Genomic DNA, 26,295 nt, shown 5'->3' on the forward strand with positions numbered 1-26,295 from the left:
AATAGACACAAAACTTGCAGAGTTTTTAGTTAATACTCATCCAACCATCCCTGTGTTTTACACACTCCCCAAAATACATAAAAACTTACAAACACCCCTAGGGAGACCAATTGTCGCTTCTACAGACTCTGCATTATCTCCATTGGCCATCGTGCTAGAGAAAATTTTGACCCCCCCATATCTTCAAAATACCATCATATTTGAAGGATACTTCTCATTTTCTCATGACAATTAATACATTAGGCACAATTCCCTCTAATAGCATATTAGTCACTATGGACGTTAACAATTTATATACGAGCATAGATCACGAAAAAGGCATTAGTGCCACCTCAGACTTTTTGCATACTCTTACTGATCTGACGACACAACAAATAGAGTTCTGTATGGATCTTCTCACCCTTATTCTGACAAAAAACTTTTTTATTTTTGAGGATCAATTCTATTTACAGAGGAGGGGAACGGCTATGGGCTCGAACGTGGCACCTCCCTACGCTAATATCTTTATGGCGGATTTTGAAAAGAATTTTGCATATACCCATTATCTCTATCAAACATATGCGTTATATTGGAGACGCTATATTGACGACATCTTTCTGATTTGGAGAGGTACAGATAAACAGTTGACTGAATTTTTTGATGATCTTAACGTGAGGGTATCTAACCTCACATTTACAATACATCATGACACACAAGCTATCCATTTTCTAGACACAATGATCTCATTGACTGACACAGGGGAACTTACGAGTGACCTTTATGTAAAGCCGACTGATAAAAATACTTTATTATTATACTCGAGCTGTCATCCACATCATGTGAAAAAAGCCCTACCGAAATCGCAGCATTGTAGGATTGACCGGATTGTTTCTAGTGGTGCCATGAGAGACATGAGACATAAAGAAATGGACATAAAATTCAGCCAAAGAGATTATCCACAATATATTTTGAAACAACAAACTAAAGTTACCCAAAGTAGAAATAAATCCCCCCAAGTAGCATTCAAAAATACGTATCACCCCTTCAGTAGAGCAATTTATCAATGCATTCAGCGTCTTTGGCCATTATTAAAACAGTCATACCCTGCGGTACCGGAATTTTCTAACACACCCCTACTATGTTATAAGAGACCTAAAAATATATGAGACTACCTAGTTAGGGCCGATGTGGGCTCCACACGTACGGGACTTATCCAACGCACTCTAGCGACTCCACGCTGAGGCACATTCCCTTGCCTCGGATGTCTCCAATGTTCTAATATTATGAAGGGGGAATCTTTCACACACCCGCATTCGGGGAAGCGTTATCCCATTAAGGGATATTTTTCTTGTGATTCAAGCTATGTCGTTTACCTTATTAAGTGTCCTTGCGGTCTCGGATATGTTGGAGAGACCACCCAGCATATCAGAGACCGCATCTCACAACATAAGTCCACCATTAGGTGTGGACGTACACTTCTACCAATTCCGGCCCATTTTTCTATTATGTCTCACTCGATATCACAACTTAGATATCAGGTAATTGATCATATACCTCAAAACAGGAGAGGAGGTGATCGTATCAAGAGATTAAAAGAACGCGAAGCGTTCTGGATACATACTCTTCAAGCTCTGGCACCAAAGGGTTTAAATAGGGAGTATGAAGTACAGCATTAATTGTTTTTTCTTAAAAACTTGGGTGGGATTCTTTTCTTTCTTTTCAATATTTTGCTAATTTATGAATATTATATCTGTATCTGTATATTACTAGATATTATTATATTATATCATATCATATTTTATGTAATACTTTCGCTGTTAGTTTTCTGTTTTTTCTGTAGGTGACTAATTAAGTTTTTCACCAATAACCCATATGACATCTTGGATCTTATATCAAATGTAGGCTATGGGAGCCATTTCTATTTGTGTTTTGTTCCATTTTTTTCTTTTACAACTTTCTTTTACTCTCCCCCCCCCTTCCCTCTTCTTTTTTTCCCTTTTCCTTTTTCCCCCTCTTCTTTCTTCCATATTCCCTCTCTATTTTCCTCACTCTATTTCTAACACAAGAACATCATTTACCATGCACTATGGATATTTCTTAATGCAACAACAGGAAGCAACCTGCGCTCCTTCTACGTTTCACGTACTGCGCATGACCGGAAGTTTTGACTTCCGGCGTGAGTTCCACACATCATATTGGCGTGCGTTCCACGCACTGCGCATGACCGGAAGCTTTGGTTACCGGCGTGCACGTCCCTTACTATCGCGCTCATTCCAGAGTGCGTTCCATACACCGCGCACACCCGAATGTTCCTCTAAGGGCGCATATGTTTTCAATCCATATGGGCTAAGGCATATATAAAGAGGTATTTATCCCACTGATTACCACATGACATGGCACGTTGACGCATCCATATGGAAGGTATTTCCTAAATCTGCAGGTATGTTTCCCTGTGTGCATAATCTTTTGATCTTACATACATTACAGTCGGTTCTTTAGTTTATTTTTCCGTTTTCTCTTCATCAGCCATTCACAACCAGCTCCCATAACTTGCAGAAATACTGTGAATTCACAAAATCCTTATATTGAGTAAGTCTTGAACATTCTTTTTTCCTCTTAGAGTTTCTTGGTATTATGTAGTGGTGACACTACTCTGTTATCATCTCTCTAATTATATTCATGATACGGGATTGTCAATTTTGTTTTTTCATTATTGCCTTATGTCATAATCATATCCCTTACACAATATAATTTTATGACTACTAATTGGCAACATTGCCTTACCACTATTTTCCCATATATATGGGATAATTATTGTTATTTTGTTATTATTACTTTGTGTATTGATTGTGCCCCTAATAGAATATTGTATAAACAATCATACTCTGTCATATTTGTGACATATTGTTTTTTATTTTACTATTTAGAAAATATCTTGAAAAAGACCAAACAGGTCGAAACGTTGATGATATTATTATTTCAAGGGATTTATTTTCTGCAATAAAATTACTTTGCATCAACATGATTGGAGTGCCGAAGTTCTTTCAGTAATTTGGGAAGTCAAGTGCACTCGTCTCTTACTCACGATTTAAAAGGCCGCACAGACACAGGGCGCTACAGAGGCACACATGGAGACCGTACCTTTGCATAATGGGACCCACTAGCCACCAGGTATTGTGGTTTGTCTTATCTTATACTACTTCCTGTCACTTCATATTTAGACTAATACCTGCTACCCCTTTATCTTTTTCCTATATCTACCCAGCATATATCGTTACATCATCTTATATACCTGTCACTGATTTTCCTGTGGTTAAATGTCAGACTGTTTCATGTTACAGATATTACCTTTGATCCACATGAGCTTCGGGTTCTTCATTTGGAGGATTGATACTATCCTTTATACATGATATATACTAGATAAGAAATTTATATATAGGATTTTTTCCTTTTTGTTTAAAAATTGTCTGTATAGATGCCTTTTTGGACCAATAAAAACAATAATTGTCGTTATTGATATATGTTTATTTGTATGATGTAATACATGTACATGAATTTGTTATTAAATTGATGTCTCTTTAATGACTAATATTGATGTAACGCGAAGTATAGTTGAATTTTTATATATTTACATATTAATTTATTCTATATACACAGATACATTGAAAAAGGCCTTGATAGGCCGAAACGTCGAATCAGTATCTGACTTCATTTGGGTTGATAATGTCTGTAAAGCGCTGTAGAATTAATGGCGTTATATAAGTGAGTAAAATAAATAATAATAAATGGGTTAGGTTGAGTAGATTGATGAGAGGGGTGACTACATTTGGCAACATGGCTGGCCGTGGGTTGTAAGGGGGGTACCATGGGTGTTGTTGTGGGTGGCCATAGGTTACATGACCAGTAGGTCCAAAGGCAGGATCCTAGTGTGGTTCCAAGGATCATCTTTGTCTTCGATGGGCAACATTGTAGGTATGGGTTGGGGGGCTATGAAGCCATCCTTCTACTGGCCCTGAAAAATTTTCCTGCTCTGATTGTGCAGCATGGCAAGCATGAAGCCCTTAAGCTGTTGGTGGTGGTCCTAATGCTGGACAGGCCTGTTGATGCCTCGCTGGTGCCTGTGTGGTCGTCTCTGGTGTCTGGTTTCTCAGTAGTCAAATAAATCTTAGGGGTCACTGGAGCAGCGTCAATGAGGCGCAGGATTGCTACTTTTGTTTGTATATGGATTTTTGTAGGAATCTGGCACAGATGTTGTGCCAGAGTCCGACAAAAGGCCTCCTCACCATCATCATTTACAGTGCGAGATAGTCTACCACTCTACTATGTATCTCGCGACGTGTGGGGTTAGTGAGGGCCTCCCTCCTTTTCTTGAGTCTGTGGGGTATGGGTGCTGCTTGCGGGGATGTGTCAAGGGGCAAGGTGGGGCTACTACTCTGGCCCTGCTCCGCTTGCTCAGTGACTACCTGAGGTTCGTCCAATCCAGGAGCCTCCTCTTGTGGTGCCACCACTTCAGACTCAGATACTGACTCCTGATCCCGTAAGTTGCTTTCAGTTCTTTATAAAAAAAAAAAAAAAAAAATGAAGACTAGAAAAAAAACAAACATTTTTTTTAACACAGCTTGGAACCTACGGTCTTAAATCCATGATGGGTGCTAGGAAGTTTAACCGCTCCATTTACAGATAAGGGCCTGATCTCCACTTTTTCCTCGATGCTGCCGTTCCCTTCTGTACTGGTCTAGGCAGCTTCTCCATCTTCTTGAGACAGACATCATTCACTGGAATGGAGTTAATTGTTAGTTTAAAATCGAAAAGTTCATAAAGGGCACATGTACCGACAGTGGTTCTAGCACTGCACTCATGCACCAACGTTGGATATGGCACTGTACTCATGCACTGATGGTGGTTCTGATCTTGTACACATGTAGCAAACCATTACGTGTTTCATGGCTATGTTAAACCTTAAAAAGTTTTAAAACTTAGATATTTGAGATTATGAGGATTTGCCGAGTTCCTGCTCCAAAAAGCTCAGTTTAAGTTAGCGTGTGTTCACACTGATTTTTTTGGAGCAGAAACTCTTTAAATCCTTCTCAAATACTCAAAATTGTGTCCCAGTAATGTATTAATGTACTGATGGTGGGTTTAGAGGTGAGTATCCAGCAACAGGTCTGGGAAAGCATGATTAAAAACATTTTTTTTTTATTATGAATTCATTAAAAGGCAAAAAAGAAAAAAAAATGTGGGACTGTCCCCGGGAGCTGTACTCTGTTACTCCAGTAAATCTGACGCATTTTGAACGAGGTAAGTTTTATTCATAGTCTGCCAGACTATGAATAGGAACTACCTAGTTTGAAACGCGTCAAATCTACTGGAGTCTCCTGGTCTTGTTGCTGGATACTCACCTCTATTGCTTCGTTCTGCTACCGACACAGCTGAATCCTTGCACTGTCAGAGGGCTCCTTTCACATTGGTGAGCTGTAAAAACTTTTTTCTTTGATGGTGGCTTTAGTGATGTATTTATGTAACTTCCCCTTTAAAAAAAAATTACGACCCTTGAGATCAGTTCAGTATGGCAATGTGGCCCTTGGACCAAAAGATGTTGTGTACCCCTGTTGTAGTGCATGACAAAAAACATACGTATACATTTTCTTTATTACTCTTTTTTTCGATTTTTGACAAACGGCTAATCATTCACCTCTACATGATAACTTATTTGTCAATCAACCTACAGTGGCATGTAAAAGTTTGGGCACCCAGGTCAATATTATTGTCGAGCATTATTCCGGCGGCCCTTCCCCCACCCCCTCACCCCTCCAAGCGGTCTGCTCAAATGACATGGGAACAGCATGGGGAAGACCCCGGGAAGCATCTCTGACTCCCAGATCACAGTTGTCAACAATGTTGTCAGAGGTATTACGCCACTTTTACGGACTCACAATAAAACATACAAAAACGAAACCAGAATGGATTTTCCTGGGAAATATGTTAAGGAACATCCTTTCCAGGGTAATGACTTGTATATAAGGCAAAATAAATAAGCATAAACAAAAATGCTCCTCCACACCTTGGCCTATGTTCAGACGTAGCGTTTTTACATTGCTTTCAATGGTGAAAATTGCATTCACTGGGAAATGTCATTTTAACATTTTACTACCTTATCTGGCTATGTGGTGTGGTGAGACATGATCAGACACATTCATACAGTGCTGAAAAGACATGGGAACAGCATGGGGAAGACCCCTGGAAGCATCTGACTCCCAGGGCACTGCCTAAAACTGTGGTCATCTCATCAGACGTGATCCTATATTACTGCGGTAATAATACAGACATTTTTGGCAATGTTACAAATCTTAAACTCCATTTAAAATGGGCAAGGTGTGTGTCAAGGGACAGGGAAGTGGACGTTATGGTGATGGTGATAATGCACGCAGAGTTCGTGGGCAAGATGAAACTGTGCCTGCTGAGGGAGCACAAAAACATCCACGTCATGTTGAACTACCTTCCTGTCTCAATTTCTAGGGGGCCGCGGAACACCACTATTGAAGCCAGAGCAGTGTGAAAAGGTTGTTGGTTGGATAGCAGATAAAGCTTCCAGTCAGTTTGCCACCACCACCACCCTGTGTTCCACATGGTCCAGTCTCAGTAGATGTGAGTCTGGACCACATTATTATTACTACTTTATCGCCTTTTATTCCATGGCACTTTATATGTTAAAAAGGGGCATACATCACAAAACAATAATCAATAATCTTGAACAAAAATTTGACAGCGACTGGTACAGGAGAGGAGAGGACCCTGCCTGCGAGGGCTCACAGTCTACAAGGGATGGGTGAGGATACAGTAGGTGAGGATAGAGCTGGTCGTGCAGCGGTATGGTGGAGCGAGGGTTACTGCAGGTTGTACATGTCGCAAGAGGTGGGTCTTTAGGTGCTTTTTGAAGGTTTCAACAGTAGGCGAGAGTCAGAAATGGTGGGATAGAGAGTTCCAGTGAAGGGGGGATGCATGGGAGAAATCTTGTATGTGATTGTGGGAAAAGGAGATAAGAGGGGAGTAGAGTAGGAGATCTTGTGAGGATCGGAGGTTGCGTGCAGGTAAGTACCGGGAGACTAGGTCACAGATGTATGGAGTAGACAGATTGTGGATGGCTTTGCATGCCAAGGTTAGGGTTTTGAACTGGAGTCTCTGGGCAATGGGGAGCCATTGAAGGGATTGACAGAGAAAAGAGGCCAGGGAATAGCAAAGGGGACAGATGGATTAGTCAGGCAACAGAGTTTAGGATAGATTGGAGGAATGCCAGAGTGTTAGAAGGGAGGCCACAGAGCAGGAGGTTGCAGTCGTCGAGAAGGGAAATGATGAGGGCGTGCACTAGTGTTTTTGTAGATTCGGAATTGAGGAATGTGCAGATTCGGGAGATTTTTTTTACTTGGAGTCGGCATCTTCCTCACCCTGATACTCCTTCCTCCCACCATTCCGAGTGCCCTGAGACAACTGATTCCACACTTTGACACTCCGAAGAGCTGTTTTGTTCATCTTTCCATTTATAGATTCTGGTCTCTCACTTATTCTGCTCAGAAGTGGAAAGAGCTTGGATATGTGGTTTGAAGGAGAGACTAGAGTCCAGGGTTACCCCAAGAGCTGTTCACTTTTCCATCGAAAGATTCAGGCCTCTCGACCAGCCAGCTTCAAGCGGGGCAACAGAGGATCGCATGTAGCGATTTGAGCAGCCATGGTCACCCAAAGGTGACTGTGGGAAAGTGCAATTACTGTCGCCAGAGGTGGATAATGATGAGATGCAATGGACAGAAAGTCAGGAGGAGGACCAGGGTGCGGAAGTGGAAGACGAAGTGGAGGACGATGAAGTCACTGATTCAACCTGGCAAGGGGACGTGCAGAGCGAGGACAGCAGCACACAGGGGGAGGGAGGCGTAGCACTACAACAGGCAGGAATAAGCAGTGTTGTAACCACAGACACAAGGCGGGCAACTGCTCCCCGGAACACCAACACAACGGAAGTTGTCAGTACAACTGTTAGGTCTTCCCCAGTCTGGTTCTTTTTAAAGACTGTTTAGATAAACCAAAAAGGTAATTTGCAACATCTGCCAGGCCAGCATCAGCAAGAGCACCAAAACTACCAACCTGACCACCACCAGCATGCCCAGGCACATGACAGCAAAGCACCCGACTAGATGGGCCAAACACCAAGATCCAGAAAGTGTCTGCGGGTGACACCACTGCCTCTTCCGCTGTTGTGCATGCACGCCAATCCCCCGTCCATGTTGCATGCGAAGATGCCTTCCGCCCTGCACCTGTCGTAGCAGACTTGCAACCATCACCATCCACCTCCTTGGCCCTTAACAGCGTTCAGTTATCCCTACCACAGTCCTTGGAATGCGAACGCAAGTATTCAACCAACCATCCACAGGCCACAATACTAAACTGCCACATTTCTGGACTGCTTGCACTTGAAAAGTTGCCTTTTAGGCTCCTGGAGGCAGAAGCTTTCCACAACCTCATGTCGGCAGCCGGGTGTCCATACTCAGTCCCCAGCTGCCACTATTTCTCCCAGTATTGTCTCTGCCTTCCACAAACGCGGGTCCCAGAACATTACCCGTGCCCTCCCCAGTGCACTTACTGGGAAGGACCACCTAACCACAAACACGTGGACAAGTGAATGTGGCCAGTGACGGTACGGAGCCAGTTCACAGTAAAAAAACAGCCATAGTGTCCGGGAACCTTCCCATACACTTTTCTTAGACAGGGCTGCTTCTCGGCAGGGTTGGACGGGCCCTCCAGAGAACCGGAGAATCCTCCGGTGGGCCCTGGTTTCTCCATCAGGAGAGTTCATAGCGCAAACCTTGCAGGTTATGATGATGATGAGGGCATCCATCTCCTTAGTTTTCTGTTACTTGGAACACAAGCGCAAGTATGCAGCCAGCCAAACAGGCCGCAATACTAAACTGCAACATTTCTGGACTGCTTGCACTTGAAATGTTGCCTTTTAGGCTATTAGAGGCGGAAGCTTTCAACAACCTCATGGCAGCAGCTGGGTGTCCATACTCGGTCCCCAGCCACCACTATTTCTCCCAGTATCGTCTTTGCCTTCCACAAGCACGGGTCCCAGGACATTACCCGTGCACTCCCCAGTGCACTTAAGTGGAAAGGAAAGCCTAACCACAAACACGTGGAAGCCGGGACCCAGTGGGATCCTGGGAAGGAACACGTCCTCCCGACGCAGAGAACTGCGGGCCCTGGGTCAATCAGGGTTGCCCCTACATTCTACAGCTCCTGCACCACCACCACCTCCTCCTCCTCTTCAGCCTCCATCTCCATCACTTGATTCATTTTTTCAGGACATATTCCAGATTATGTACTTAAACTTCGTGTGTGCCAATAAATATAAGAAGGACTGTATGCTTAGTTGACAAACCGCACACCATTGCAGAGTTGTTGAAAGCTGTATCAGAGAACCTGGTGGCAGCTTTGAAGCTAGGAAAGCTCGCACATGTACCATGCCTGCCCATGTGCTCAACTTAGTGGTTCTGCAGGTTCTCAAAATCTACACGGATCTGCCAGAGCGGATGGTGAAAGTACGCCGCATGTGTGCCCATTTCAGAAAGTCAGCTACAGCTTCCATCGCCCTGGCAGGGCTTTAGCAGAATTTGCAGCTTCCAGCTCACAGACTGGTGTGCAATGTGACTACACGTTGGAAATCAATGTTGCAGATGTTTGGAATGATTTTGAGCAGCAGAGAGCAGTTGTTGAGTACCAGCTTCAACAGTCCGTTGGCATTCAGGTCAGCCTCCGCATATAAGAGCTGATGAGTGGGCATGGATGTCTGACATCTGTGCCCTCCTCCAAAACTTTGAGGACTCCATCAAGATGGTGAGCGGCGATCACCCCATAATTAGTGTCACCATCCCGCTTCTCTGTCTACTGAAATTCTCGCTGCTCACAATTAAAGAGGAGGCATTGCAGAAGGAGCAAGGAACTATTCAGAGTGATGCTACCCAGCCCAGCCTCATCTCATCACGGATTGGGTGATAATGAGGAGGTGGAGGAAGAGAACAGACAGTCGTACTCTTGGTGAGAACAGGGAGGTCTTGGCTGTTGGCAGTCGGACACACAAGGCTGACTTTATGTTCCTCTGCCTTTACCCTGACAATCGCGTTGTACGCATTTTGGGCATTACAGAAAACTGGCACGTCACAAGAGATTTCTTGGAGACGGAGGTGTGAGGTTCTGATTAAGGAGGATGTCAGTCTTCGATCAGTTGCAGAACGGAGGGCACAGGAGGGGTGATACATAGAAATGAGGGAAGAGATAAAGTTCAGTGCAGAACTGTGGACAGCTTGGTGGGTGAGAGAGATGAGTTTGTATTGTATTCTGTAGTGATTGCTTAACCTAACCCGTGCAATGACTGGCATAGGGTAGAGGCGTCGGTGAAGCGGCTTGATAGAAATACGACCCTGGCTGCTGCATTCAGAAGGGATTGGAGAGGAGACAGTTTGTTTAGAGGGAGACCGATTAGAAGAGAGTTGTACTAGTGAATAAGAACGACAGTAAGAGCTTTTGCAGTATCAAAGGTGAGAAAAGGTTGACTTCTGGAGAAGTTTTTAAGGTAATTGTGACATGAACGAGTGAGTGATTTTCCACGTTGAATAAAGGAAAGTTGTGTTTCAAATATGACTCCAAGATAGCAGGCGTGTCGAGTGGGAGTTATGGTGGCACCAAGGAAATTGCAGTCAGGTATAGGTAGGTTAGTAGAGGGAGGAAACCGAAGGAGTTCATTTTTGGAGATATTAAGTTCAGGCTCTTGTTGAAGAATTATAACAAAAATTTTTTCCATCTGAACACACTGGGGGCAGAGGTCACAGTCAGACAGTTCATTGGACAACCAAGGATTACAAGTGAGGGAGACACATACCATATGCGGCAGAGGCAGGAGAATGCTGTCAAAGGTCTGGGACAGTTTTCTCAGACCCTGATACATGGGGTACTCTGACAAGGAGGGAAAAGTTTTGAAAGATGCAAGCTGGACACGTGGCATGAACTGTCTTTCTACACCTTGGTGGTCTTGGTCACTAGCGTTTTGTCAGAGATGGGTTTTAGTGCCGCCGGGGGCATGATAACTGATGAAACTGATAGGCGCATCCGCCTGTCAACTGAAAATGCTGACAGGCTGACTCTTATAAAAATGAACAAGGGCTGGATTGGGTCAGACTTCTCTCAACACCACCAGATGATAGCATCAAACAAACTCAAATCCAGTAGTTATTTTTTGGGGGGTCTATTCCCATGCACCCTTCACACCCAGACATGGGTATACCCTTCAGGAATTGTTCTATTTTATGTGGCCCTTCTCCTGATCCCCCACCACCATATCACCAGGGAGACCGTGATGCAACACCCACATCATTTTTTATGGGTGATTCTGATTAGAGACAAGCGAATATTTCAATATTCATTTTGGATTACAATCGACGTTTTTGCAATATTCGCCAATGTAATTGTCGAATATTCGCCGAACATCATTGGGTTCAATAGGTGCCAAAATCCAACGTATACACAACACCTTCAAACTGGACCAAAAGCTGCCAAAACACATCAATTTAGGGGCAGTCACCAGGAAAGTGCCATCAATTGACCCAGAGTACAAGTAGTATAATTATTATTATTTATTATTATAGCGCCATTTATTCCATTGCGCTTTACATGTGAAAAGAGGTCACTGACTGGTACAAGAGCAGAGAGGACCCTACCCATGAGGGTGCACAAACAGTCTATAAGGAATGGGTAAGGATACAGTAGGTGAGGGTATAGCTGGTTGTGCAGCATTATGGTGGAATGAGGGTTACTGCAGGTTGTAGGCTTGTAAGAAGAGGAGGGTCTTCAGCTTCCTTTTAAAAGTTTCAACAGTAGGCGATAGTCTGATCTGTTGGGGTACAGAGCTGAAGAGTAGAAGAGATCCATGGGAAAAATCTTGTACGCGAGTGTGAGAAGAGGAGAGAATACGGGAGTACAGAAGGTGATCTTGTGAGTATCGGAGGTTGCGTGCAGGTATGTACCGGGAGACTAGGTCACAGATATATGGAGCAGACAGGTTGTGGATGGCTTTGCATGTCATGGTTACGGTTTTGAACTGAAGTCTCTGGCCACTGGGGAGCCAGTGAAGGGATCATAGATTGCGATCTTATAGATTGCTGGAGACAGTCCACAGTAAAAAAAAAGCAGCCATAAAGTGTTCGGGAACATTCCCACAGACTTTTCTTAGCCAGAGCTGCTCCTCAGCAGGGTTGGAAGGGCCCACCAGAGAACCGGAGACTCCTCCGGTGGGCCCTGGCTTCTCCTTCAGGAGAGTTTTCTAGTGCCGGGGTGAGGTTGTGATGATGATAGCTTGCTGCTGGTACTTTTCTATGGGAATCAGCTTGGCTCCAACCAGCCTGGAATATTTCCAGTGAACTATGGCACAAAGCCATGGTATTAGAAGTGCCCCCAGTACCAGTAGCGAAGCCATCCACAATTTCCTTTTCTTCTGCCCAAATACATTAATTTCTCATAAAGGAGCTGAAGATACTGAGTGGCAGTAGGTGCAAGTTTCTCCAGCAGGTTAGATATCAGAGCGAGAACAGAAAGGGCAGCACAGTGGCTCAGTGGTTAGCACTGAAGCCTTGCAGCGCTGGGGTCCTGGCATCAAATCCCACCAAGGACAACATATGCAAGGATTTTGTATGTTCTGCTTGTGTTGCGTGGGTTTGCCCCTCAGTAAAAAAGCAGCCATACAGTGTCCAGGAACCTCCCCATAGACTTTTCTTAGCCAGGACTGCTTCTCGGCAGTGTTGGACGGGCCCACCAGAGAATCCTCGGGTGGGCCCTGGCTTCTCCATCAGGAGAGTTCATGATAGTGAAAACTTTGCAGCTGCTATGGAGCTCTTGAGTGGGGGAGAAAGGTGAGCCCTAAGAATCAAATCCTCTGGTGGGCCCAATGTTTTTAAGTCTGATACTGCTTCTCGGTGAGAGTTGTATTTCACCAAAGCCATATTCTTTAGCTCTGTATAAGGACTGGCATAGAGGGAAACCGTATCTACTCCGGCTGTCATTTCTCCGCCACCAGGTTCCGCCATTGTCACACACGACCATGCCTGGCTGTATGTTCAGCAGTGAGAGCCACAGATCAGGCTGCAGTGTTACAGCTTTCAACAACTCTGCAGCGACGGGCGGTTTGTCACTTAAGCATTAAGCAGATTATCTTCAGCACAGCCTGTTGCCGCTTGGCCAAGGCAGTGCTTCCAGCTTGTGACTAATGTGGTCATTTTGGAGATGGAGGCCGAACAGGAGGAGGAGATGCAGGAGCTGAAGAATGTGATTACTTTGAGGTTACATTGGCGAGTCTGATTTTTATACTAAAAAGATCCTACTGTGTTTTCATTTTTTTACATCTCTTCAAATGTGTATTGGAGTTCGTCCTATTTTTTGGCAGCCCTTGAAATTGCTGCATATGCAATAACAGTATAGGAGACACACTCCTTAATAATGGGAAAGACAATTCAAATAGATTCTATATTCTAGAATATTAACTGTCTTATCTGAAATTCTTTTACTGGTGAGTAGTGTTGAGCGATACCTTCCGATATCGGGAAATATCGGATCGGATTGGATCGGACCGATACCGAAAAAGTATCGGATATCGCCGATTCCAATACCGGAAACCAATGCAAGTCAATGGGACAGAAATATCGGAATGAAAATAAACCCTTTCTTTCCTTGTAGGTTAATTCTACATGAAGGAAAACAACTAAGAATAATGTAGAATGTATTGGGGGAGGTGGGGGAGACAATAAAGGCATAGAGGTTTAGCCCAATCAAATGGAATAGCAGGAATTAATATTTTTTTTAAGACGTTCTGAGTTACGGAAATATTGACTATGTTAAGTATTTTTATATTTTGTCAGATATTTATGTTTCACTACTTCCATGCTCTTCACCTTCTTTTTTACTTCTCCCACACTTTCTCCTTCATCATCCTCAGCATCAGTATCTTTTTCATCCACTTCTTCTTCATCTTCTTCTTCTTCTTCACCTTCTTCGTATTATTCTTTTTTTTTACATTCTTCATATTCTACTTCTTCATCTTCTTCATCTTCTTCTTCTTCATCATATTCTTATTTGTGGCAGGCATTCCTGTAGTTATCTCTAAAAGGTTGGACATTACACCTTTCGTTCTGCCCGTCACAAAAGATTTACAACAGGATTTGTCCGCGTTCAGTTTGGCCTGCAGCAGCAGGTCTTTTCCAGGGGCACCACGAGGAGGAACGGACTCACCCCCATACACTGCTTAGTCATCTTCTGCTTATAATTTAGATATTATCTTTTGCTCTGATTTTTAGTCTTATGCTTAATGTTTTTCCGCTTTTTGTTCTGCAGCTTCTTGTATTTCTGCTTCTTGGTTTTCTGTCTCTTGTTCTTCTGCATCTTGGTGCTTGTCTTCTCTTCTTTGTCCTCTTGGTCAACTTCTTCAGGGTCATCTTCTTGGTCTTCTTCGGGGTGGTCTTCAGGGTCGTCGTCTTCGGGGGTCCTTGTCTTCGGGGTCCTCGTCTTCTTCGGGTTGGTCTTCTGGGTCCTCGTCTTCGGGGTCCTCGTCTTCTTTGGGGTGGTCTTCAGGGTCCTCGTCTTCTTCAGGGTCCTCGTCTTCTTCGGGGTGGTCTTCAGGGTCCTCGTCTTCAGGGTCGTCGTCTTCGGGGTCCTCGTCTTCTTAGGGTTGGTCTTCAGGGTCCTCGTCAGGGAGATCTAGAGTGATTACCAAGAACCATTTCAAAAAGCTTGAACTTGAAAATGTAGCAGAAGGTACAAGTAAGCTGAGGAACTACCGAGGACCAGCTGACGGTACTGGAACCCGGATGGGTAGCAGAAGGTACAAGAGCCAATGGAACTGCCGAAGACCAGCTGACGGTACTGGAACTCGGTTACTAAGCAGGAGGTACCTGTGCCAGAAAGCACTACCAAGGACCAGCAGACGTTGGTGGAACTTGGATACCGAGAAGGAGGCACCTAATCCAAAGGCACTGCCGAGAACCAGCTGACGGTACTGGAACCCGGATGGGTAGCAGAAGGTACCCATGTAAAACAAAGTTCAAGGCCGCGAGCCGGCCGCAGTTACCAAAACCCACAGTCCTACAGGGGGTGCTTGTCCTATTGGCACTATGGAACCAGCCTTCATTGCCAGATCCCGCAGCCCACATAGGAGTCACCTAAACTGCAGGCACCATAGAGTCGGCTAACCCGACCGCAACACGACAGGACAACGCATTGGAGGCAAAGTGACGTTGACACTACCCGGAAACAGCTGGCATGCTGGAACCAGGCTGGGCAGGAGGGAGTAGCCGTGCCAAAGTCACTGCCGAGAACCAGCTGACGGTACTGGAACCCGGATGGGTAGTAGAAGGTACAAGAGCAAATGGAACTACCGAGGACCAGCTGACGGTACTGGAACCCGGATGGGTAGCAGAAGGTACAAGAGCCAATGGAACTGCCGAACACCAGCTGACGGTACTGGAACTCGGTTACTAAGCAGGAGGTACCTGTGCCAGAAAGCACTACCAAGGACCAGCAGACGTTGGTGGAACTTGGATACCGAGAAGGAGGCACCTAATCCAAAGGCACTGCCGAGAACCAGCTGACGGTACTGGAACCCGGATGGGTAGGAGAAGGTACCCATGTAAAAAAAATTTCAAGGCCGCGAGCCGGCCGCAGTTACCAAAACCCACAGTCCTACAGGGGGTGCTTGTCCTATTGGCACTATGGAACCAGCCTTCATTGCCAGATCCTGCAGCCCACATAGGAGTCACCTAAACTGCAGGCACCATAGAGTCGGCTAACCCGACCGCAACACGACAGGACAACGCATTGGAGGCAAAGTGACGTTGACACTACCCGGAAACAGCTGGCGTGCTGGAACCAGGCTGGGCAGGAGGGAGCACCCGTGCCAAAGTCACTGCCGAGAACCAGCTGACGGTACTGGAACCCGGATGGGTAGTAGAAGGTACAAGAGCAAATGGAACTACCGAGGACCAGCTGACGTTACTGGAACCCGGATGGGTAGCAGAAGGTACAAGAGCCAATGGAACTGCCGAACACCAGCTGACGGTACTGGAACTCGGTTACTAAGCAGGAGGTACCTGTGCCAGAAAGCACTACCAAGGACCAGCAGACGTTGGTGGAACTTGGATACCGACAAGGAGGCACCTAATCCAAAGGCATTGCTGAGAACCAGCTGACGGTACTGGAACCCGGATGGGTAGCAGAAGGTACCCATGTAAAAAAAAAGTTCAAGGCCGCGAGCCGGCCGCAGTTACCAAAACCCACAGTCCTACAGGGGGTGCTTGTCCTATTGGCACTATGGAACCAGCCTTCATTGCCAGATCCCGCAACCCACATAGGAGTCACCTAAACTGCAGGCACTATAGAGTCGGCTAACCCGACCGCAACACGACAGGACAACGCATTGGAGGCAAAGTGACGTTGACACTACCCGGAAACAGCTGGCGTGCTGGAACCAGGCTGGGCAGGAGGGAGTACCCGTGCCAAAGTCACTGCCGAGAACCAGCTGACGGTACTGGAACCCGGATGGGTAGTAGAAGGTACAAGAGCAAATGGAACTACCGAGGATCAGCTGACGGTACTGGAACCCGGATGGGTAGCAGAAGGTACAAGAGCCAATGGAACTGCCGAACACCAGCTGACGGTACTGGAACTCGGTTACTAAGCAGGAGGTACCTGTGCCAGAAAGCACTACCAAGGACCAGCAGACGTTGGTGGAACTTGGATACCGAGAAGGAGGCACCTAATCCAAAGGCACTGCCGAGAACCAGCTGACGGTACTGGAACCCGGATGGGTAGGAGAAGGTACCCATGTAAAAAAAAGTTCAAGGCCGCGAGCCGGCCGCAGTTACCAAAACCCACAGTCCTACAGGGGGTGCTTGTCCTATTGGCACTATGGAACCAGCCTTCATTGCCAGATCCCGCAGCCCACATAGGAGTCACCTAAACTGCAGGCACCATAGAGTCGGCTAACCCGACCGCAACACGACAGGACAACGCATTGGAGGCAAAGTGACGTTGACACTACCCGGAAACAGCTGGCGTGCTGGAACCAGGCTGGGCAGGAGGGAGTACCCGTGCCAAAGTCACTGCCGAGAACCAGCTGACGGTACTGGAACCCGGATGGGTAGTAGAAGGTACAAGAGCAAATGGATCTACCGAGGACCAGCTGACGGTACTGGAACCCGGATGGGTAGCAGAAGGTACAAGAGCCAATGGAACTGCCGAACACCAGCTGACGGTACTGGAACTCGGTTACTAAGCAGGAGGTACCTGTGCCAGAAAGCACTACCAAGGACCAGCAGATGTTGGTGGAACTTGGATACCGAGAAGGAGGCACCTAATCCAAAGGCACTGCCGAGAACCAGCTGACGGTACTGGAACCCGGATGGGTAGCAGAAGGTACCCATGTAAAAAAAAGTTCAAGGCCGCGAGTTGGCCGCAGTTACCAAAACCCACAGTCCTACAGGGGGTGCTTGTCCTATTGGCACTATGGAACCAGCCTTCATTGCCAGATCCCGCAGCCCACATAGGAGTCACCTAAACTGCAGGCACCATAGAGTCGGCTAACCCGACCGCAACACGACAGGACAACGCATTGGAGGCAAAGTGACGTTGACACTACCCGGAAACAGCTGGCGTGCTGGAACCAGGCTGGGCAGGAGGGAGTACCCGTGCCAAAGTCACTGCCGAGAACCAGCTGACGGTACTGGAACCCGGATGGGTAGTAGAAGGTACAAGAGCAAATGGAACTACCGAGGACCAGCTGACGGTACTGGAACCCGGATGGGTAGCAGAAGGTACAAGAGCCAATGGAACTGCCGAAGACCAGCTGACGGTACTGGAACTCGGTTACTAAGCAGGAGGTACCTGTGCCAGAAAGCAATACCAAGGACCAGCAGATGTTGGTGGAACTTGGATACCGAGAAGGAGGCACCTAATCCAAAGGCACTGCCGAGAACCAGCTGACGGTACTGGAACCCGGATGGGTAGCAGAAGGTACCCATGTAAAAAAAAGTTCAAGGCCGCGAGCCGGCCGCAGTTACCAAAACCCACAGTCCTACAGGGGGTGCTTGTCCTATTGGCACTATGGAACCAGCCTTCATTGCCAGATCCCGCAGCCCACATAGGAGTCACCTAAACTGCAGGCACCATAGAGTCGGCTAACCCGACCGCAACACGACAGGACAACGCATTGGAGGCAAAGTGACGTTGACACTACCCGGAAACAGCTGGCATGCTGGAACCAGGCTGGGCAGGAGGGAGTACCCATGCCAAAGTCACTACCGAGAACCAGCTGACGGTACTGGAACCCGGATGGGTAGTAGAAGGTACAAGAGCAAATGGAACTACCGAGGACCAGCTGACGGTACTGGAACCCGGATGGGTAGCAGAAGGTACAAGAGCCAATGGAACTGCCGAACACCAGCTGACGGTACTGGAACTCGGTTACTAAGCAGGAGGTACCTGTGCCAGAAAGCACTACCAAGGACCAGCAGACGTTGGTGGAACTTGGATACCGAGAAGGAGGCACCTAATCCAAAGGCACTGCCGAGAACCAGCTGACGGTACTGGAACCCGGATGGGTAGCAGAAGGTACCCATGTAAAAAAAAGTTCAAGGCCGCGAGCCGGCCGCAGTTACCAAAACCCACAGTCCTACAGGGGGTGCTTGTCCTATTGGCACTATGGAACCAGCCTTCATTGCCAGATCCCGCAGCCCACATAGGAGTCACCTAAACTGCAGGCACCATAGAGTCGGCTAACCCGACCGCAACACGACAGGACAACGCATTGGAGGCAAAGTGACGTTGACACTACCCGGAAACAGCTGGCGTGCTGGAACCAGGCTGGGCAGGAGGGAGTGCCCGTGCCAAAGTCACTGCCTAGAACCAGCTGACGGTACTGGAACCCGGATGGGTAGTAGAAGGTACAAGAGCAAATGGAACTACCGAGGACTAGCTGACGGTACTGGAACCCGGATGGGTAGCAGAAGGTACAAGAGCCAATGGAACTGCCGAACACCAGCTGACGGTACTGGAACTCGGTTACTAAGCAGGAGGTACCTGTGCCAGAAAGCACTACCAAGGACCAGCAGACGTTGGTGGAACTTGGATACCGAGAAGGAGGCACCTAATCCAAAGGCACTGCCGAGAACCAGCTGACGGTACTGGAACCCGGATGGGTAGCAGAAGGTACCCATGTAAAAAAAAGTTCAAGGCCGCGAGCCGGCCGCAGTTACCAAAACCCACAGTCCTACAGGGGGTGCTTGTCCTATTGGCACTATGGAACCAGCCTTCATTGCCAGATCCCGCAGCCCACATAGGAGTCACCTAAACTGCAGGCACCATAGAGTCGGCTAACCTGACCGCAACACGACAGGACAACGCATTGGAGGCAAAGTGACGTTGACACTACCCGGAAACAGCTGGCGTGCTGGAACCAGGCTGGGCAGGAGGGAGTACCCGTGCCAAAGTCACTGCCGAGAACCAGCTGACGGTACTGGAACCCGGATGGGTAGTAGAAGGTACAAGAGCAAATGGAACTACCGAGGACCAGCTGACGGTACTGGAACCCGGATGGGTAGCAGAAGGTACAAGAGCCAATGGAACTGCCGAAGACCAGCTGACGGTACTGGAACTCGGCTACTAAGCAGGAGGTACCTGTGCCAGAAAGCACTACCAAGGACCAGCAGACGTTGGTGGAACTTGGATACCGAGAAGGAGGCACCTAATCCAAAGGCACTGCCGAGAACCAGCTGACGGTACTGGAACCCGGATGGGTAGCAGAAGGTACCCATGTAAAAAAAAGTTCAAGGCCGCGAGCCGGCCGCAGTTACCAAAACCCACAGTCCTACAGGGGGTGCTTGTCCTATTGGCACTATGGAACCAGCCTTCATTGCCAGATCCCGCAGCCCACATAGGAGTCACCTAAACTGCAGGCACCATAGAGTCGGCTAACCCGACCGCAACACGACAGGACAACGCATTGGAGGCAAAGTGACGTTGACACTACCCGGAAACAGCTGGCGTGCTGGAACCAGGCTGGGCAGGAGGGAGTACCCGTGCCAAAGTCACTGCCGAGAACCAGCTGACGGTACTGGAACCCGGATGGGTAGTAGAAGGTACAAGAGCAAATGGAACTACCGAGGACCAGCTGACGGTACTGGAACCCGGATGGGTAGCAGAAGGTACAAGAGCCAATGGAACTGCCGAACACCAGCTGACGGTACTGGAACTCGGTTACTAAGCAGGAGGTACCTGTGCCAGAAAGCACTACCAAGGACCAGCAGACGTTGGTGGAACTTGGATACCGAGAAGGAGGCACCTAATCCAAAGGCACTGCCGAGAACCAGCTGACGGTACTGGAACCCCGATGGGTAGTAGAAGGTACAAGAGCAAATGGAACTGCCGAGAACCAGCTGGCGGTGCTGGAACCCAGGGTAAATACTAAAAACAGAGGAGCCAGAGGTGTAATTGGAGCAAGTTTTAAATCCGTAGTACAGTGGATGTGGACAAAGCAGGAGAATTTGCCGGACACACAGCTGGGGATCAGCTGACGTTACTGAACCCCAATAACACTGGAGCAAGCGTTGACTGTGCAGACGGCACTTCTGAGCAGCAACTAGCGGTATTGGAGCCCAGGGTAAATACTAAAAACGGAGGAGCCAGAGGTGTATTTGGAGGAGGTTTTAAATCTGTAGTACAGTGGATGTGGACAAAGCAGGAGAATTTGCAGGACACACAGCTGGGGATCAGCTGACGTTACTGAACCCCAATAACACTGGAGCAAGCGTTGACTGTGCAGACGGCACTTCTGAGCAGCAACTAGTGGTATTGGAGCCCAGGGTAAATACTAAAAACGGAGGAGCCAGAGGTGTATTTGGAGGAGGTTTTAAATCCGTAGTACAGTGGATGTGGACAAAGCAGGAGAATTTGCCGGACACACAGCTGGGGATCAGCTGACGTTACTGAATCCCAATAACACTGGAGCAAGCGTTGACTGTGCAGACAGCACTTCTGAGCAGCAACTAGCGGTATTGGAGCCCAGGGTAAATACTAAAAACGGAGAAGCCAGAGGTGTATTTGGAGGAGGTTTTAAATCCGTAGTACAGTGGATGTGGACAAAGCAGGAGAATTTGCCGGACACACAGCTGGGGATCAGCTGACGTTACTGAACCCCAATAACACTGGAGCAAACGTTGTATGTGCAGACGGCACTTCTGAGCAGCAACTAGCGGTACTGGAGCCCAGGGTAAACACTAAAAACGGAGGAGCCAGAGGTGTATTTGGAGGAGGTTTTAAATCCGTAGTACAGTGGATGTGGACAAAGCAGGAGAATTTGCCGGACACACAGCTGGGGATCAGCTGACGTTACTGAACCCCAATAACACTGGAGCAAGCGTTGACTGTGCAGACGGCACTTCTGAGCAGCAACTAGCGGTATTAGAGCCCAGGGTAAATACTAAAAACGGAGGAGCCAGAGGTGTATTTGGAGGAGGTTTTAAATCCGTAGTACAGTGGATGTGGACAAAGCAGGAGAATTTGCCGGACACACAGCTGGGGATCAGCTGACGTTACTGAACCCCAATAACACTGGAGCAAGCGTTGACTGTGCAGACGGCACTTCTGAGCAGCAACTAGCGGCATTGGAGCCCAGGGTAAATACTAAAAACGGAGGAGCCAGAGGTGTATTTGGAGGAGGTTTTAAATCCGTAGTACAGTGGATGTGGACAAAGCAGGAGAATTTGCCGGACACACAGCTGGGGATCAGCTGACGTTACTGAACCCCAATAACACGGCAGCAAGTGTTGACTGTGCAGACGGCACTTCCGAGCGCCAACTGGCGGTGTTGGAGCTCAGGGATAATACTGAAAACAGAGGAGCCAGACGTGTAATTGGAGAAACTTTCAAATCTGTAGTAGTGAGAATGTGGACAAAGCAGGAGAATTTGCCGGACACACAGCTGGGGATCAGCTGACGTTACTGAACCCCAATAACACGGCAGCAAGTGTTGACTGTGCAGACGGCACTTCCGAGCGCCAACTGGCGGTGTTGGAGCTCAGGGATAATACTGAAAACAGAGGAGCCAGAGGTGTAATTGGAGAAACTTTCAAATCTGTAGTAGTGAGAATGTGGACAGAGCAGGAGAAATTGCCGTCCGCACAGCAGGGGAACAGCTGACGTTACTGAACCCCAATAACACGGCAGCAAGTGTTGACTGTGCAGACGGCACTTCCGAGCGCCAACTGGCGGTGTTGGAGCTCAGGGATAATACTGAAAACAGAGGAGCCAGAGGTGTAATTGGAGAAACTTTCAAATCTGTAGTAGTGAGAATGTGGACAGAGCAGGAGAAATTGCCGTCCGCACAGCAGGGGAACAGCTGACGTTAATGAACCCCAATAACACGGCAGCAAGTGTTGACTGTGCAGACGGCACTTCCGAGCGCCAACTGGTGGTGTTGGAGCTCAGGGATTACAGTTCAGGTGGTAGAAACATGAACAGAACAGGAGACCTGGATACTGTTGCCAACCAATTATTTATTCTGGAAGAGGACTGGCAAATTCATGAGAGATCCAGGCCTTGTTCATTTTGAGAAAAGTAAGCCGGTCAACGTTATCGGAGGATAGTCGCATGCGACGGTCTGTTAGTACACCACCTGCGGCACTAAAGACGCGTTCCGATAATACACTAGCAGCAGGGCAAGCTAGCACCTCCAATGCATACTGACTAAGCTCTGGCCATGTATCCAGCTTACAGACCCAAAACTTGAAGGGAGAAGAGCCGTCTGGGAGTACACTAAGAGGGCAAGACATGTAGTCTGTCACCATCTGACGGAAACGTTGCCTCCTGCTGACTGGAGCCGTCTGTGATGGTGTAGACATTTGTGGCGGCGGGGACACAAAACTTTGCCACATTTCGGCCATACTGGTCTTGCCTTGTGCTGAGGCGCTGCTTCTGCTCCCTCTTTGTGCAGAGCTTCCTCCACTGCCTCGACGCACTGAGCTGCTTTGTAAAGCACTAGCAGCACTGCTCTCGGTTGGAATGGAGAACATGATGGAATGCACCAGTGCGTCTTGGTACTCCCGCATTTTACGCTCCCGGTTCAACGGTGTTATGAGGCTTTGTAAGTTGTCCCGGTAGCGAGGATCTAGGAGGGTGGACACCCAATAATCAGCCGTGTTGAGAATGTGGGCGATGCGGCGGTCGTTTCTCAGGCACTGCAGCATGAAATCAACCATGTGCTGCAGACTGCCAACTGGCCAAGAAACACTGTCCCCTGCTTGAGGCGTGATCTCTGCCTGCTCTGCATCACCCCACCCTCACTCTAGATCCTGACTACTAGAGCATTGTTTACCTCCCTCCTCTGGACAGATGTCTTCCTCATCCATTGACTCCTCCTCATCCTCCTCACAAAGTGTCCCCTGCCTAGGCCTTTGTGAGGAACCACGTTGCGCAGACTGTAGAGAAGCAGATGGCATTTGTGACTCCTCATCCTCCACCTCTTCCAAAACCTCGTCCCTTAGTGCTTGCAGTGTTTTTTCAAGCAGGCAGATAAGGGGGATAGTCATGCTGACTAGTGCATCATCTGCACTCGCCATCCGCGTGGAATAATCGAAGGCAAGCAAAACGTGGCAAATGTCCTTCATAGAGGCCCACTCAGTGGTGGTGAAGTGTGAACGGCGCGCACTGCGACTTGTTTGCGCCTGCTGCAGCTGGTACTCCATTACTGCAACCTGCTGCTCACACAACCTCTCCAACATATGTAACGTTGAATTCCACCTGGTGGGTAGGTCACATATGATGCGATGTTCCGGAAGACGTAATCGGCGCTGCAGAGCTGCAATGCGTGATCTTGCATTGCTGGAACGCCGCAAGTGAGCGCACTCTATGCGGACCTTGTGAAGCAGTGCATCAAGATCCGGATAGTCCCTCAAAAAACTCTGCACGACCAAGTTGAGCACATGTGCCAGACATGGGATGTGAGTGAGGTTGCCTAGGCCCAGAGCTGCCACTAGATTTCGGCCATTGTCACACACTACCATGCCTGGCTGGAGATTCGCTGGCACAAACCACACGTCGCTCTGCTGCTTGATGGCATTCCAGAGCTCCTGCGCTGTGTGGCTTCGATTCCCCAAAGAAATTAATTTTAATACGGCCTGTTGACGTTTGGCCACGGCTGTGCTCATATCGGTCATCATAACAGGTAACCGTTCACGGGTCGATGTGGAGGTAGACCTTGACGGCTCCTGCAGCGCTGATTCAGAGGAACTGGAGTATGAGGAGGAGTCAATGTGTACAGACTGGATTCCTGCAATCCTTGGAGTTGGCAGAACACGTACAGCGCCACTCTCAAGATTTGTACCCGGCTCCACAACATTTACCCAATGGGCAGTGAGGGAAAGGTATCGTCCCTGTCCATGCTTACTGGTCCACGCATCGGTGGTCAGGTGGACCTTGCTACTGACGGCGTTTTGTAGCGCATGTTTAATTTTTCCCTCCACATGATGTTGCAGGGCAGGGACGGCTTGCCTGCTGAAATAAAAGCGGCTGGGCACGTTGTATTGTGGGACTGCCAATGCCATAAAGTTACGGAATGTGTCAGTCTCCACCAGCCTGAATGATAGCATTTCAAGGGCCAGTAGTTTAGCAATGCCAGCATTCAGAGCCTGTGCTCGGGTGTGGTTTGCCGAGTATGGGCGCCTTTTCTCCCATGCCTGTGCTAACGATGGCTGTAGACAGGCCTGGGAGTGTGAGGATGACTGGGAAAGTGGTGCTGTGGGTGGAATTACACTGTGTCTCTGTACAACAGTGCCAGAGATTCTTCCATGGCGATCCTGTGAGGAAGCCGAACCAGCTGTGTGTGAGCTGGAGGAAGAGGCTACAACACGAGCTGAAGAGGTGGTAGGTGGCGCTGTAGGTTGGCCTAGGTCTTCAGTGTGTTTTTGTAACTCCACCACGTGCTTGGTCCGCACATGTTTCCACATATTTGTGGTATTGAGGTTGCTGACACTTTTCCCTCTTTTCACCTTCTGATTACACAGCTTGCATTTGACAAAGCAAATGTCATCTGCAACTGTGTCAAAAAAGGACCAGGCACTGCAAGTCTTGGGAGCGCCCGCTTTGGATTTTGGAAGAGCCATGCTCCTAATGGGTGCCGAAGTGGAGGCTACAGGCAACCAAGTCTGCCCCCTCCCTCTCCCTCCTTTTTGGGCCGTTCGGGGAATCTCTTCCTCAGAGCTGCTCCCACCACCTTCCTGTCCCTCACGCCATGATGGGTCAAGGACCTCATCATCTACACCACCCTCTTCAAACAACTGCTTCTCCTGGGTAGTCTCGACAGCACAGTACGCACCAGAAAGTGGCACCTGAGTCTCATCATCAGATGCGTACTGAGGTGTGCTGCTGACCATAGGCACTGGCCCACCCGCCTCTTCAGATTCAGAGAGACAAAACGGTTGCGCATCACTGCATACTACCTCTTCTTCAAATTCTAGAATTCTGCTTGGCTGGCCCCCTCTTTCCAAGCCAAGAGATTCAGAGAACAGAAGTAGAGATGGCTCCTGTCCAGGGCTCTCTGACTGCCTGGGCAATTTGGCAGGTGGTGAAGAGACAGATGGGTGCTCTTCAGTGCTCAGGACCTGAGAGGATCTGGAACTAATTGAAGTCGATGCGTTAGCTGCCATCCATCCGACAACGGCTTCAATTTGGTCCTCGCGCAGCAGTGGGGTACGGCTAGCTCCTACAAAGCTGCGCATAAAGGACTGTTCCCTGGTAAAACTGGGGGATGCTGAGTCACTGGTGCCCGCAGCAGGCACAGAATCCCCACGTCCTCTCCCTGCAGGCACAGAATCCTCACGTCCTCTCCCTGCAGAAACTCCACGCCCACGCCCACGACCACATGCCTTACTCCCTGCCTTCTTCATCTTGGTAGACTGATAAAGATAGGCAGAAAAGTACTAAGGGCTTAGTGTGCTTATTCCTGAACAGCTGCTAACAGGTATAAGAAACACTAATTTTATAAAGTGTGGACTAGACTTTAATATGAGCTAATGTGGCCTATACAACTGTAAAGTGGAGTGTTTGGTGAACTTTATTTAGGTTTTTTTTGTCACAAAAAGACACTGGATGTGCCTAAAGATGTAATAACGATAGTATCACAAACTTTTTGTAGCTATTACAATGTAGGAAGGTAACCTACAATGCAATAGATGAGGCTGCAAAAAA

The 26,295-nt window shown here is 47.9% G+C and overlaps 1 long non-coding RNA gene across 1 annotated transcript in view; it reads left to right on the top strand.

The window, feature by feature from the left end:
* Positions 1 to 26,295, top strand: part of LOC141265591 (uncharacterized) — a 70,799-nt gene that overhangs the window by 3,753 nt on the left and 40,751 nt on the right. The window contains exon 2 of the long non-coding RNA XR_012320124.1: positions 2,907 to 3,150. This is a non-coding gene — a long non-coding RNA (uncharacterized lncRNA). The remainder of the gene's footprint in view (positions 1 to 2,906; positions 3,151 to 26,295) is intronic.

The sequence above is a fragment of the Phyllobates terribilis genome, unplaced genomic scaffold, assembly GCF_046119375.1.
Source record: "Phyllobates terribilis strain yellow unplaced genomic scaffold, ASM4611937v1 Scaffold_4__5_contigs__length_816908805, whole genome shotgun sequence".
NCBI lineage: Eukaryota > Metazoa > Chordata > Amphibia > Anura > Dendrobatidae > Phyllobates > Phyllobates terribilis.